Raw genomic sequence first — 13886 nt, forward strand, 5'->3', positions numbered from 1 at the left:
GCTACATTCATTTTTGGTTCAATCACCCGAGGCTTCAATGAACTATTTGACTTTTTGACCAACAGTGTGTTCGTTCGACCGAGGGCTATAACACATAAATTGGTCGGTCGCCCGTTGCTTTTAATTAAGCCTAAAAACATAACGACAGTCAACCAAAGTATTTGTAAGCTCTAATTTTTTACCTTAATTTATTTTGAAAACCTTTTGTGTGATTTAGGCAATTTGGAAAAAGGTATGGCCATCTGAGCATTCAATCCATATCATGCAAATGTATGCATTATTACAGACCAAAATAATAAAAACTTAAATGCATTACAAATTAAATCAAATAAGTATTCTTCTTTGCTCTTCTGACATCATGGAATTCGCCTGAGAGTATAGTCTTTACATCCTTCAAGGCTTCCATTGTCAGTCACCTTATGTGTATGTTGAATTATAACATGTTCAATCACTAAATACACATATAAGTAACTTGTGCTTTGTGAGCATCAAAATAGGGATCGGACTCAAAAAGTCAACACAAATCCAACACTGCAAAAGTTTGGCATTAACGCCTTGGCCATCCCCAGTTTTCAGCTTTACAAAGGCTAAAAAATAAAGGATTAATTGATGTTGTAGGGACAACAAAACCATAGCATCTCTATGATGGTTGTCAACTAGGAAAACTTAGTATGCTACCTTTTTCTTGTTCAGAATATTCAAGTACTAGTACCTTTGAAAAAAAATATCATTATGATTTGGGGGGACCTGCTCCTACTCTTTCTATTGAAAAAATCAGACTCTAAATACACATGGATTATTCCTTTATGACAAAAATCTAATTTTTTTCATTACATATATAGCCTTTGAAAATTTTGTAGATAGATAACTCAACAAGCAAATAAATTTTTTTCGTTCAGATGGAGGTGGTGAGTTCATAAATTTTAAATTGTCAACTCATTTTCTTTCCACATGCATTGTGCATCAAGTATCAACACCATACATGCCCGAGCAAACAAGTATGGTTGAGAGACTCTATAGGACCATAAGAGAACTAGGTATGACAATGTTATTTCATTGTGGTGCACCTTTATATTTATGGGCATCAAAGCGGTCTAACTAGTTCATATGCATTTCATGCAAGATCAATGAACCAGTCATGCAACGCCCTTTTAAAATTTGAAATTTCATGACATAAAATCTTAAAATCGAATAGCACGAGTCATAAAGACATTCAAGCACAAAAGCAAGAAAACAGGATATGTTCGATGTAAGTTCATTTCTTGTAAATATAAGTATAAATATATATATATATATATATATATATATATATATATATATAACCTTATGATTTTCGATAAAGATAGGGGGCGATGCTTGCTGAAAAAAGAAACTTTAAATAAAGTTCAAGCAAGTAAATGTTTTTCTGGTTTGTCATTTAAGTGCAATCCATAATATGACCAGAAAAAGCAAACCACATAGATCCCAAAGATACTAGAAAATTTACGAACAGGGATCATATGGCAAAACCTAAGACATTGTGGCTAAGTAATATATTTAAATCAAAAACTTTCAATAAACTCATCTCAATTAAGCACATGCCACAATGGCTTAACACAGATCTAAGAAAAAAAATTTGGTGAGCATAACAAGATATAATTTTAGTTTAAGATGCTCCCCCTATCAATTTGAATACATGCTTAGATTCAATTAATTACTTATATTGATATTAATTATGAAATTTCATTTAGAGTTTAACCAATATAAGTCCTATTTTCATTCTTAAACAAATTTTACTAGGTATAGGTTAAATCGTTTGTTTTCCACCAATAAAATGTCCCTAAACACACATGTGCTAAAAATTAAACACAAAGTCATGCATGGTATTCATATGCCCCAAGAACAAACTATATCAAATATTTATTCAATAAATGCAGGATATAATGCTCAAGGTGCCTAGAAAAACTTCTAACTCAAAAAGTGGAAACAATAAAAGTGTGAGTCCATGGGGCACGAAGTTTCTATCCTTTTCTTAAGAATGGGGCTTAAGCTCCCTAGTATAGTTTCAAGCACACATAAGTGCATTAATGTTCAAGGATGAATTTCATTTAAGCATACTCAACACATGCTCATATTTCTAAATATTACTCAGCATGTAAGAGGTCATAGGCATTAAGCTCTTATTCATTTTTCCTTAGAGTGGGCTTAAACTCCCCCTGTATATTTGCGTGCACACATACTTGCATTATAGTTCAAGGATGATAGTCATTTAAAAGCATTCCTCATATGTTCATCCTTTTCAAAGGATTTCAGCATGCTGCAAATATTAATCATTCAATACATATGCATGACATATTGCATTTCATTTTTAAAGCACGATAGCCAATTTAGGGCTATTCTCAAAGGTAATTGCAATAGGGTACCAATATAAGGATGACACAACTCAACATACACAATGAGTGTGTACAATACGAAACCTCCCCCCAAGTTATGCAGTTTACCTAGATACATGGACTTATATTTTATAACATGATTATTGACCATTTGAGTTCTACATGAAGTTCACATCCTAGGAATTAGGACCAAATGGTGTCCATGAACTAGATTCATCCTAAGACAAAATAATATGTACATGTCTTCAAAATATATAGTGGTTTGGATTTTACATGTACTGACCTATTAAATTATCTAGTATCCTAGGAAATGAATATGAAGACTATGCATGTTTTTCAGTTTAGCACATACCATTTTAAAATTCAACATGCACCAGCTAACTATTTAATTCTTTTGCATGCATTATAAAAATCATTATAAAGATTACCTAGCATGCATTTTATCAAAGTTTATTCTAGCACATGGCTTCATTTTAGGGAAAAGTTCGCAACATGTCGTCTGTAAATTGAACATTTTCCCATTTTTTCCATGCACCAGAAACCTGATAGATTCACGCAATCCATTCAAAAATAATCTGCATCATGTAGATACCATTCAGTTTAAGCATGCAAGAACCTATATTCATTACCAGCATGCAATTCACATCACTGCATCAGCTATGTAGGGGGCATTCAGTACAAGCATGCATATTAGTAAAGTAGGCAAAGATATTTGTCCATTAAATGAAATTATCATTTAAGTGAAGAATGGACAATAGGCATTCGGCTCAAAATAGTTTATATCAAGAATATATTCCATCATTCAAATGTAATTAATCTTTGAGCGAATGATGGATTGTGAGCATTCAATGCAGTAATTACAATTAACTATTCATCAAAAGATGTGATCATTTTGCGAGTAATGGATAGTGGCATTCAGCTCAAAGCATATCAAATTTGAAAAAAAAAAATCCATCCATCAGAAAATATATTCATTTAGCACAAATGGATATTTGCATTCAGCTTAACAACAAATCATCCAAAAAGTATAAGCACAAATTTAAAATGTTTATTGGATGAATTTGAGGCAAGGCTGCTCCCCCTCAATTATACAGCCAAATCATTAAGTTTCTTGGCCAAGAGCTTTAGATTTTCAACATGCAGTTATTTGGCATCTACCAATTAAGTTAAACAAATTATTTCTAATGGGGAATGAGATTCAATGCATTTTTGCTTCATTATAAGTTTAGGGTTATGATATTGTATGATACTATAATAAATTCCCTAAAATTCACTCTTAGCATGATGGACAAAATATGCTATATTTAAAATTATTTATACTAAAGCACATAGCATTATTTCACCAATTAAAAGTCATTGTCCATCAGAAGGGGATTTTCAAATTTCAGCATGCAATAGCCAATATATTCATTTTCTAACCGATCAACATAATGATATATATAAGTTAAGTGAATAGATTGGACATTGTCAATTAAAATTTTTCATATTGGCTTGCTTTTCTAATAATTTTAGTATAATAATAGTGTATTCTAAAATTTAAACCTTTAGGCATAAAACACTATTTAAGCATTTAATCATCATTACCCCTTATTTATTTTATCCTAAAATCTTATGAGTGTGAACAAAATTTCCTTCTTAAGTGCACCCCATAAGATGGCATGTTATAATCACCGAATTATCATATAATTCACAACAAAAATCTAGCACAAAATATATCATGTGAATCATAACATGAATCATTCAATAAATTAGAAGGAGGATAGATATACCTTTATGTTTTACTCCTTAATTGTTTAAGTTCAAGGTGGCGTTTCCTCTCCCTCGGATTTTTCCAAAAGTCTTATGGTTCCCAAATATTCCTTAGTACTACTACAAGACATGAACTTTTCAAGAACATTAGTAGCTAAGGCAAAGTATATATGCATGGCACTCAAATGATATGCATTAAAACTATGTCATGCTTTTTCAAATCATTTTCAGGTTTGGGAAACTTTGCATTTTAAAAACAATTTTCTATGGGATATGATATCTTGTACCAAACCCTTTCCAAAACCTCCGATCAACTGATTTTACAAAAACATTTTCAATATCCAAGCGGTAAAATCTATACAATAAAAACAGTGGAGGATTTGAAAAGAGTTGACCCTAAAACTGGGATACACCGAAAAAATGAATCGTTGCAATCTTTATGCAAATAGCGGTTAAGCTTATTGAAACCGGGCTCTGATACCAATTGTTCGAATTGGTGTATTCCCAAGAGCGAGGGTGAATTGGGTTTTCAAAACATTTTGGCTAAATTAAACATTTATGCCAATTCACCACATATTATATCACATTTTAATTATGATCGTGTATGTAAAATTGAATAAGCAATATGTGCAAACATACACGTCTATCTCAATTAAAATAAATGTGTACGTGCAATTAGTTAAAATCATGAATGAACAAGTATACACATGCTAAATTTAAAGCACATAAATTAAATGAGATCAAGGTTCGGCCAAACCAGCCTGTGTCCCCGCCTTGGGCATACACCCCAAGGATTTCACTATCCCTGCTCACTTAAACGAGTGAAACAGAAGTCGTTACAGCCTCTCCTTACGGGGCGAGGTAAACCCCAACTCAATTACATGGCTGAACCCAACTTGTATCACTTACGAGACTGAGACTCCCCAGTTCAATTTCCCGATCTGAACGCAACCGGTCTCTCTTACAGTGCTGAAACTCCCCAGTTCAATTCCGGGCTAAACCCAACTGATACATAAAAATATTTTTCATACAAAATAATGCTTCTAAATATAAGCAAAATGTACAACATTAAAGCTCTAAAATGGAGTAAGGGTGTATTTTTCAAATAATTTTCTCAACATAATATTTTCAATCTTTAAAGGAATGATGTGTATATATGATAAAATCATTCAAAGATTTAAATCCTAATAAAGTATCTCCCAAAAATATTTTTCAATGAAATATAGGATAACCTAGGGTTTTGGTTTTTCAAAAAAATATTTATGCGTAGATGTGATCTTTGAAAACAAATGAAGTATGCAATGATGAACTTCAAAGATCTTCATATCCACAAATGAAATCTCCAAAAATTAAGAGATTATGAAGTTTTAGATCAAACATGGATTTGTGCAATAAAGCAATCAAAAATAAATGCCCAAATGAAAATATACTCTCTTCCAAGGATTTTCAAAAGGGTAAGTGAAAGAGAGTTAAAGAGTATACAAATTTGACCCCAAGAAATAGAAGTTCAAATGGGGGAACTTTGATTAGGAAATTATTTGAGAGAATTTTGGAACTAATTAAAGTTCAAAGGGGTATTTATAGTTTTTCTAAAAATTTTGACCATTAGGGACACGCTCGATATTTTTAAAAATGTTTAATTAAAAATTAAGCATGTTTAAGTGCTAGAAATTAACCCAACCCGAGAGGTTCGGTCGCCCAATGCCTAGGGTCGGTCGCCCGAACACTCACAAAGAGTAAAAGTGATTTTTCGGGTTCTTTTGATCGTGCGCAATGACCGGTCAACTGAGCCAGATGATTTTCCAAAGTTTCATGGTTTCGATTGCCCGGTGAATGGTTCGATCTACCGATATTTCAAGTTCGGTCAATCGAGTCATTTTTGAACAACAAGTTCGGTCGCCCAAGGACTATAGAAAAGTCAATGACCAAGGTTCAGTCGACCGTGGACGCTACGTTCATTTTTGGTTCGGTCGACCGAGGCTTCAGTGACCTATTTGACTTTTTGGCCAACAGTGTGTTCGAACGACCGAAGGCTATAACACATAAATCGGTCGGTCACCCGAGGCTTTTAATTAAGCCTAAAAACCTAACAGCGGTTGACCGAAGGTTGATCGAAGTATTTGTAAGCCCTAATTTTTTACCTTAATTTATTTTGAAAACTTTTTGTGTGATTTAGGCAATTTGGAAAAAGGTTTTATGTGAGTGGTAGGTCCCTAAGATCAATCTATGGTCATGTGAGAATTCAATCTATATCATGCAAATGTATGCATTATTACAGACCAAAATAATAAATACTTAAATGCATTACAAATTAAATCAAATAACTCTTCTTCGTTGCTCTTCTGACATCATGGAATGTTCCTGAAAGTATAGTCTTTACGTCCTTCAAGGCTTCCATTGCCAGTCACCTTATGTGTGCGTTGAATTATAACATGTTCAATCTCAAAATACACACATAAGTAACTTGTGCTTTGTCCGCATCAAAATAGGGATCAGACTCAAAAAGTCAACAAAAATCCAACACTGCAAAAGTTTGGCATTAACGCCTTGGCCATCCCCAGTTTTCAGCTTTACAAAGGCTAAAAAATAAAGGATTAATTGATGTTGTGGGGACAACAAAACCACAACATCTCTGTGATAGTTGTCAACTAGGAAAACTTAGTCAGCTACCTTTTTCTTGTTTAGAATATTCAAGTACTAGTACCTTTGAAAAAATTCATTATGATTTGTGGGGACCTACTCCTACTCTTTCTATTGAAAAAATTAGACTCTAAATACACATGGATTATTCGTTTATGACAAAAATCTAATTTTTTCATTGCATATATAGCCTTTGAAATTTATGTAGCTAGATAACTCAACAAGCAAATAAATTTTTTTCATTCAGATGGAGGTGGTGAGTTCATAAATATTAAATTGTCTACTTACTTTCTTTCCACATGCATTGTGCATCAAGTATCAGCACCATATATGCCCGAGCAAACAGGTATGGTTAAGAGACGCTATTGGACTATAAGAGAACTAGGTATGACAATGTTATTTCATTGTGGTGCAACTTTATATTTATGGGTAGAAGCCTCCACTACTGCTGTTTATGTAAGAACCCAAGCCGAGATATATAGATTGAATAAATAGCGAAAGGGTAAAAAGGTAAATTTTGCAGGCTTCGTCGACGAAGCCATTGTTCTTGTCGACGAAGGCCCTCATACTCTTCGTCACCGAAATTTAGAGCCTTGTCGACAAAGAGATACTAAATGTGTTGTAAAATATCGGAATAAGGTTCGTTGCCGAAGGAGCCCATTCATCGACGAAATGTATGGATGATTCGTTGACGAAGGCGCCATCTCGTCGACGAGGTTGGTCGGATCAAAGGGGCTATAAATATCCATTTCTCTTACTTAGTTGCTAAGAAACCTCAAACCCCTCTCTCTCTCTCTCTCTCTCTCTCTCTCTCTCTCTCTCTCTCTCTCTCTCTCTCTCTCTCTCTCTCTCTCACCAGCAAAACCTCTCTTTGTCTCTTCGATTCTTCGTTGTTCGTCTCCTGATTCGACAATCCAACGTTACTGTGTTGATTGGGGGAAAATCCTCTACATTTTTAGCAGATCAGAAAGTTGTTTCGAGGATTTTCAAGTTTTGACCCAAAACCTAGGTAAGGGTCCGATTTCAATTTCGTTTCGGTATATATATGTACTAGTAAGAATTATAGTGAAGTATAGTTCTTGGATATTTAGGTTTTGGTGTCTCGGTTCGTAGTTTTGGAGCTGTAGAGTTCGTATTTTGGTATTCGGGAAAAAGGTAAGGGGATTCTGTTTATATCAGTTATTTTTGAAATCGGGATCGGTAAACCTATAGTTTACGATCGTACGTATGTTTTGGTTACTTATTTGGAAAAATCTATCAAGTAAAAATGCGGGATTTTTCAAGTTACAGTTTTCGAAAAAAATTTGGGGGTTTCAGGTATCATCTCTATTTTATTGGAGAAATCGTATATTGTATGAAAATTTGTAGTATGAAGATAATCGTACCTATATATGTATTAAATTGTATTCTTGAACTGAAAAATGATATGATTTGTTGTATACTCAAATAAGTGTGGAATGAAATGTCATATGTAAATGTTCCAGGTTTTGAAAAAACAGTTAGGAGCGGCTAATTACCATACACTGATGAGTATAGGGACATGAGTTCCAAAATTGTTTCAGGTTTTGTAAATTAGTTAGGGGCGGCTAATTACCGTACGCTGAATTAGCTAGGGGCGGCTAATTATCGTACACTGACGTCATGTCTCAGCTAATTACCGTGGGTGAGAGTGTCTAGCTCTATATCCAAGGGTGTGAAATATTGCCTGTTCTTTCTGGCTGGTCACTGATGGGTGTGAGCTACACCGTATTGGCAACGATATCGTTGTGAGGTTTCGGTTATTGCAGGGTATTGGGTGCTTTAGTGTGATGACACTGACCGTATGTTTGGTATCATATGTACTGGAATAGATTTTTGAAAATATTGGAATTGTATTGTGTTATGTTTTATGTTGAAATAACACTTGTATACCGCACACTGATATAACATGCTTTCTTCCTTACTGAGAGGTGTCTCACCTTAAATATACAAATATTTTTCAGGTCATTCGGGTAGCCGAAACTAGCATCCTAGCATTCAAAAGCGTGGGTGTCGGTTAGCTACGTTTAGTACCTGAGTAGGTACGAGTTTTGTAACCGGGTTGTCAGTGTTAGGTTTTGTAGACACCCGAAGCATGTATTGTATTTTGGGATGTATATTTCCAGTTACGTATAGACTCTGGTATGGTATGATGTATGTATAGAAAGAACATTTCCGCTGCGTATTTGATAAGTATGGATATGTATGTGAAGTATCCACGGGGTCGGACCCTTATTCAGTTTAGTATCATGTATGTTTTAATTGATACAGAGATAGGTTAGGTTACTAAAATCACACTTGGAACCCATCCGCGGGTTCGGGGCGTGATAGTTTACCTAATGAATCGGTTGCCCTCATCAGCCCTCAATTTTGAAACTCCACATTTTGCATTATATGGAACCCATCCAGTTCACTTTTCACTTCAAACCTTTGGATCTAAGTATTTTCCCTACACTTGGGACACACTACACTACAAGTTCAATCCTAAAACACTTCTTTGCATTTTTGTTGGTTACAACCACCAATTCATGGCTTACAAATGCTTTCATCCCTCATAAGTAAAAAAAAATTTTATCTCCCAACATGTTGTCTTTGATAAGCTAGTTTTTACCTATAAGTATACACACACCACCTGCATGACAATAGCAACACCACTCATAATTAGTATCTTTGACACCTGACTACCTAACAATACCACTCACTCGCCTGGAGACACAACCTTAGATCCTACCACACCTCCATGGTTATAAGTCCCTTACTGCCATCCCAAGATACAACAACATCACTCTCCCAACATTCCACATCACCTAACCCTCCACCCCTGCCTCTTCACAGCATAGTGTCACCTACCACCACTAACAATATATCAAATGCTTCTCCTACATTACCTCACAAAATGGCATCACCAAACACATTGCCACCCCAGGAATCACTTCCACCTGATAACTCGCCAATATCACACACCATAGTCCCAATGCCCATGCCTGAATCATTGGCATCATCTCACCAACACCCTATCTCTTCAGCACAAACACACTCTATGGCCTCTCAATCTAAACTCAGTATAGTCAAACCCAATCCAAAGTATGCCTTGACCACACTCACCTTGACCACCAAACCTCATGAGCCTCACAACATAAAAGTGGTCCTAGCACACCCTAGTTGGACAACAGCCATGAATGAAGAACTTGCTACCCTCCATCAAAACAAGACAAGGACACTTGTTCCTCACACAGCTCACATGCATATCATTTGTTCCAAATGGGTGTTTAAATCAAAACTCAAACCCAATGGCACCTTAGATCGACTTAAAGCCCAGTTGGTTGCCAAGGGTACCATCAAATTAATGGCGTGGACAACACTGAAACCTTTTCCCATGTCATCAAACCTAGAACAATACGCATGATTATAACCATAGCACTCATTCAATAGCGGTCTATTCGTCAACTAGATGTTAAAAATGTCTTCTTGCATGGTTTAATTTCTGAAGACCTATATATGTAGCAGTCACTAGGAATGGCAAATCCGCACCATCCAACATATGTTTGTAAACTACAACGCACAACCTATGGCTTAAAACAAGCACCCCGTGCTTGGTTTGATTGATTTAGTGCATTTCTTCTTAAATATGGTTTCTTTTGTAGCCTAGCCGAACCATCCCTATTTGTTTATCACTCTGATTGTAGCTCACTAATTTTACTTCTTTATGTGGATGATATATTACTCACTGGATCTACTCCAACACTTGTCATGAATTTCATTCAACTTTTCAGTAGTGAGTTCGCAATGAAAGACTTAAGGCCTATTCATCACTTTCTTGGCATGGAAATCACCCCAAACCCAATGGGCTTCATCTATCTCAATCACACTACGCCCTCACCATCCTTGAACGCTCAAATATGTTTGATTGTAAACCCATGGGTACACCGCTTGAAGCTAAAACCAAATTTACTTCCAATGACACTCCCATAGACAACCCTAGTTACTATAGGGACTTGTTGGTGCTTTACAATACCTCACACTCACCCGTCCTAACCTTTCCTTTAGTGTTAATTATGTCTCACAATTTATGCATGCTCTCACATTGACACACTTACAATTGGTTTGTCATATCCTACAATATCTCAAAGGATCAATTGGAAAGGGGATACATTTTTCTTCACACATTCCACTTGATCTAGTTGCTTTTTTCCAATGCAGATTAGGCAGGCTATCCTACAACAAGACGCTCAACCATGGGCTACTGTACATTACTTGGAGGGAACCTCATCTCGCGGTGTGCAAAGAAACAAAATGTCATTTCACGTTCAAGCATGGAGACCGAGTGTCGTGCCATGGCCAACACAGCAGCTGAACTCACCTAGATCACCTTTATCGTTTAAAACCTTCAAATTACACTACCGTCACGTCCCATACTCTACTATGACAACCTATGTGCGCTTCACATGATCGTTAATCCTATTTCCCACAATCACAGTAAACATATTGAGCTGGATTATCATTTCGTGCGTGAATATGTTGAACGCGGACTGTTCATCACTCAATACGTCTCAAACACTCACTAGGTCGTCAATTTGTTTACAAAGTCAATGTCTAAGTCGGCACTTCATTCTTTTCATACCAAACTTTGCCTCCAATCCTCGCAAGGTTTGCGGAAGGGTATTAGCAACACACATAAGTCCTCCACTGCAACCTCCAATCTTGCCAATCTCACCCCAATCACTGGAGAGTCGTTAAGGGGTGCTCTCCCGGAAATAAATTCCATCCATGAAGAAACTTCAGCATCTCCTATAAATTAGGATACTTCACACCAACAAGGTAATAGACTTACACTCTCACCAAATAAGGAAGAATCCAATCAGCATGAAGATTGCTCCAACAGCCATAAAACCAATCCAAAGAAGGAAGATTCTAATCAACACACAGACCTAACACCCAACAAAAACCGTCGATAGTTTCGTCAAACCGTCAACGGTTGCATTGACGGTTTAAGGTAGAAATGAACTTCAGTAGCAAACCATCGATACCAAATATAACGACACTAGGCCAAACTGCAGTGAGGTATTGTCCGCTTTAGCCCACTAGCATTACGAGTTTGTCCTAAACAAGGCACCTCACATAGTTGGAGTCCAAACCATCCTTGTAAGTCCAAGATCACCCTAGTGCACATCCAAACACCAATCTTTGGGAAGAAAAATAAAACAGGTAAATATTTTGTTAAAAAATAATTTATTGCTGATTTTTTATTTCTCTTGTCCTTTATCATGATGTCATTATATTGCTTTTAGAAGAATTCATTAAAGTATTAAATAGTAGGTAAACAGAATTTAAAGTAAATCTTACGTGAGGATTTGGGAAGAATTTGGGTAGAGAGAGAGAGAGAGAGAGAGAGAGAGAGAGAATATTTTTAACGTGGTGTATAAGATATTTTTGTTACATTCTAAATTAGCAAAAGATAATTTTCTTCTAGATCCCGAAGAAACATCACTCTCATTAGTCATGAATAGCCTCCAATTTAACAAATTAGAGATGTTTTAGAAGGATAAATTTCTCCTGTTATGCATCTTAAAATTAAATGGAACAATATTTGTTAAAAATCAGGAGGCATTTATTATTAGAAAAAATAAAAATTATTGTCTAAACTTAATAATGCGTCTAGTTCGCGTTCACTTTTATGCATTGACATTGCGTTTGGAAATAAAGAGAACAAAACTTGATATAAAATTATATTATTTTTTTTCAAATCTAACAAATTTAAATTTAAAACTTGATATTCATGTTGTCGAACATATGAGTTTAGTTGGTTGTTTGAGAACTTGAAAACTATTTTAAATCTAACAAAATACAATAAAATATAATAAAAAAAATAGAATTAGGACAAATTCAAAAGATAGTATTCTATGTTTTCACATAGTTTGTGTTTTAATCAAACGAAAATTGGAAGGTATTGATATTGTGTGTGTAAAACCAGTTGTGCTCGTGCTAATGGATTCAAGTTATGGAAAAAGAACATATCGATTCAAGATATGGAAAACTTTGTAAATAACAAAAAATGATTTTGCATAAAAATTATTTTTTTTTAAAAAAAGATAAATGAAAAGAATCTTACGAGAAAATATGCATTGGACAAAATGTATTCTTCTTCAATGGATCCGCCTACCTTGATCGAAAACTATCAAATAATAGAAAAAGTTCTCGTAACACCTAAAAAAACTCACAGATCACGAAAGGTGTTCATAGAGAGATTGTGATTACTGTAGTGAAAGGATAGGACTTGGAAGGAAAAGAGACAGATAAACAAGATAAATCGAGATTTGAAGAAAGGAGAAAATCCTTAGCCAAGAAGAAGTGCTTTCAGTGAGGGAAAATTTTTCGTTTCTTTTTTTTTTCATTTTTTGGGTGTTCAACGATCTTGAAGGGACATCCAAATTCACTCAGTTTCAAATTCAAGATCCAAAATTCATGCTCCCAAATGTAGTAAAATTAAGAGTTTTCATAATTTTAAATTCGAGATCATGAAAGAGAGACCATCTCTTGTTGTGTATCTGAGGCTTAGTAGACCTCCAATGCACAATACCACAAAAACAAACGCACTAGACTCTTAATTAAGTTACTACCAAAAAACACACAATATGTAGTCATACATATTAAACGGTGCATTAACTATCTATAATAATGGTCATATTTTTTAACTTGAATGTACACAATTAGGATATAATTTCTAGCCATCTGCTTGCCAAAATTGATTACAAGAACACATGGCAAATTCTTTTCATCAATTCCACTCTTGATATGGTTTAATTTCTTAACTAGATGAACTCAAAATCAAGATTGGTTAAGTGGAGTTCCAACTCCTTGACCATTTCCCTGGTTGTCCAAGTGCCTGCCTTATACCATTTGTTACTAAATTAAGCTAATGATTTACCAATTTTAAGTCGAGACATGATGAATGATAACAATATGAGCGTGCATGTTCACCTCTCCTGATGATGATAATAATAATAATAATAATAATAAAGCAATCTCTCTTTCTCTCTCTCTTAAATTCTCCCAAACTTTTTGACGTTCATATTTTAAATTTAAATTTATATAAATTTAAATAAAATA

Source organism: Malania oleifera, chromosome 10, assembly GCF_029873635.1.
Source record: "Malania oleifera isolate guangnan ecotype guangnan chromosome 10, ASM2987363v1, whole genome shotgun sequence".
Classification (NCBI taxonomy): Eukaryota; Viridiplantae; Streptophyta; class Magnoliopsida; order Santalales; family Ximeniaceae; genus Malania; species Malania oleifera.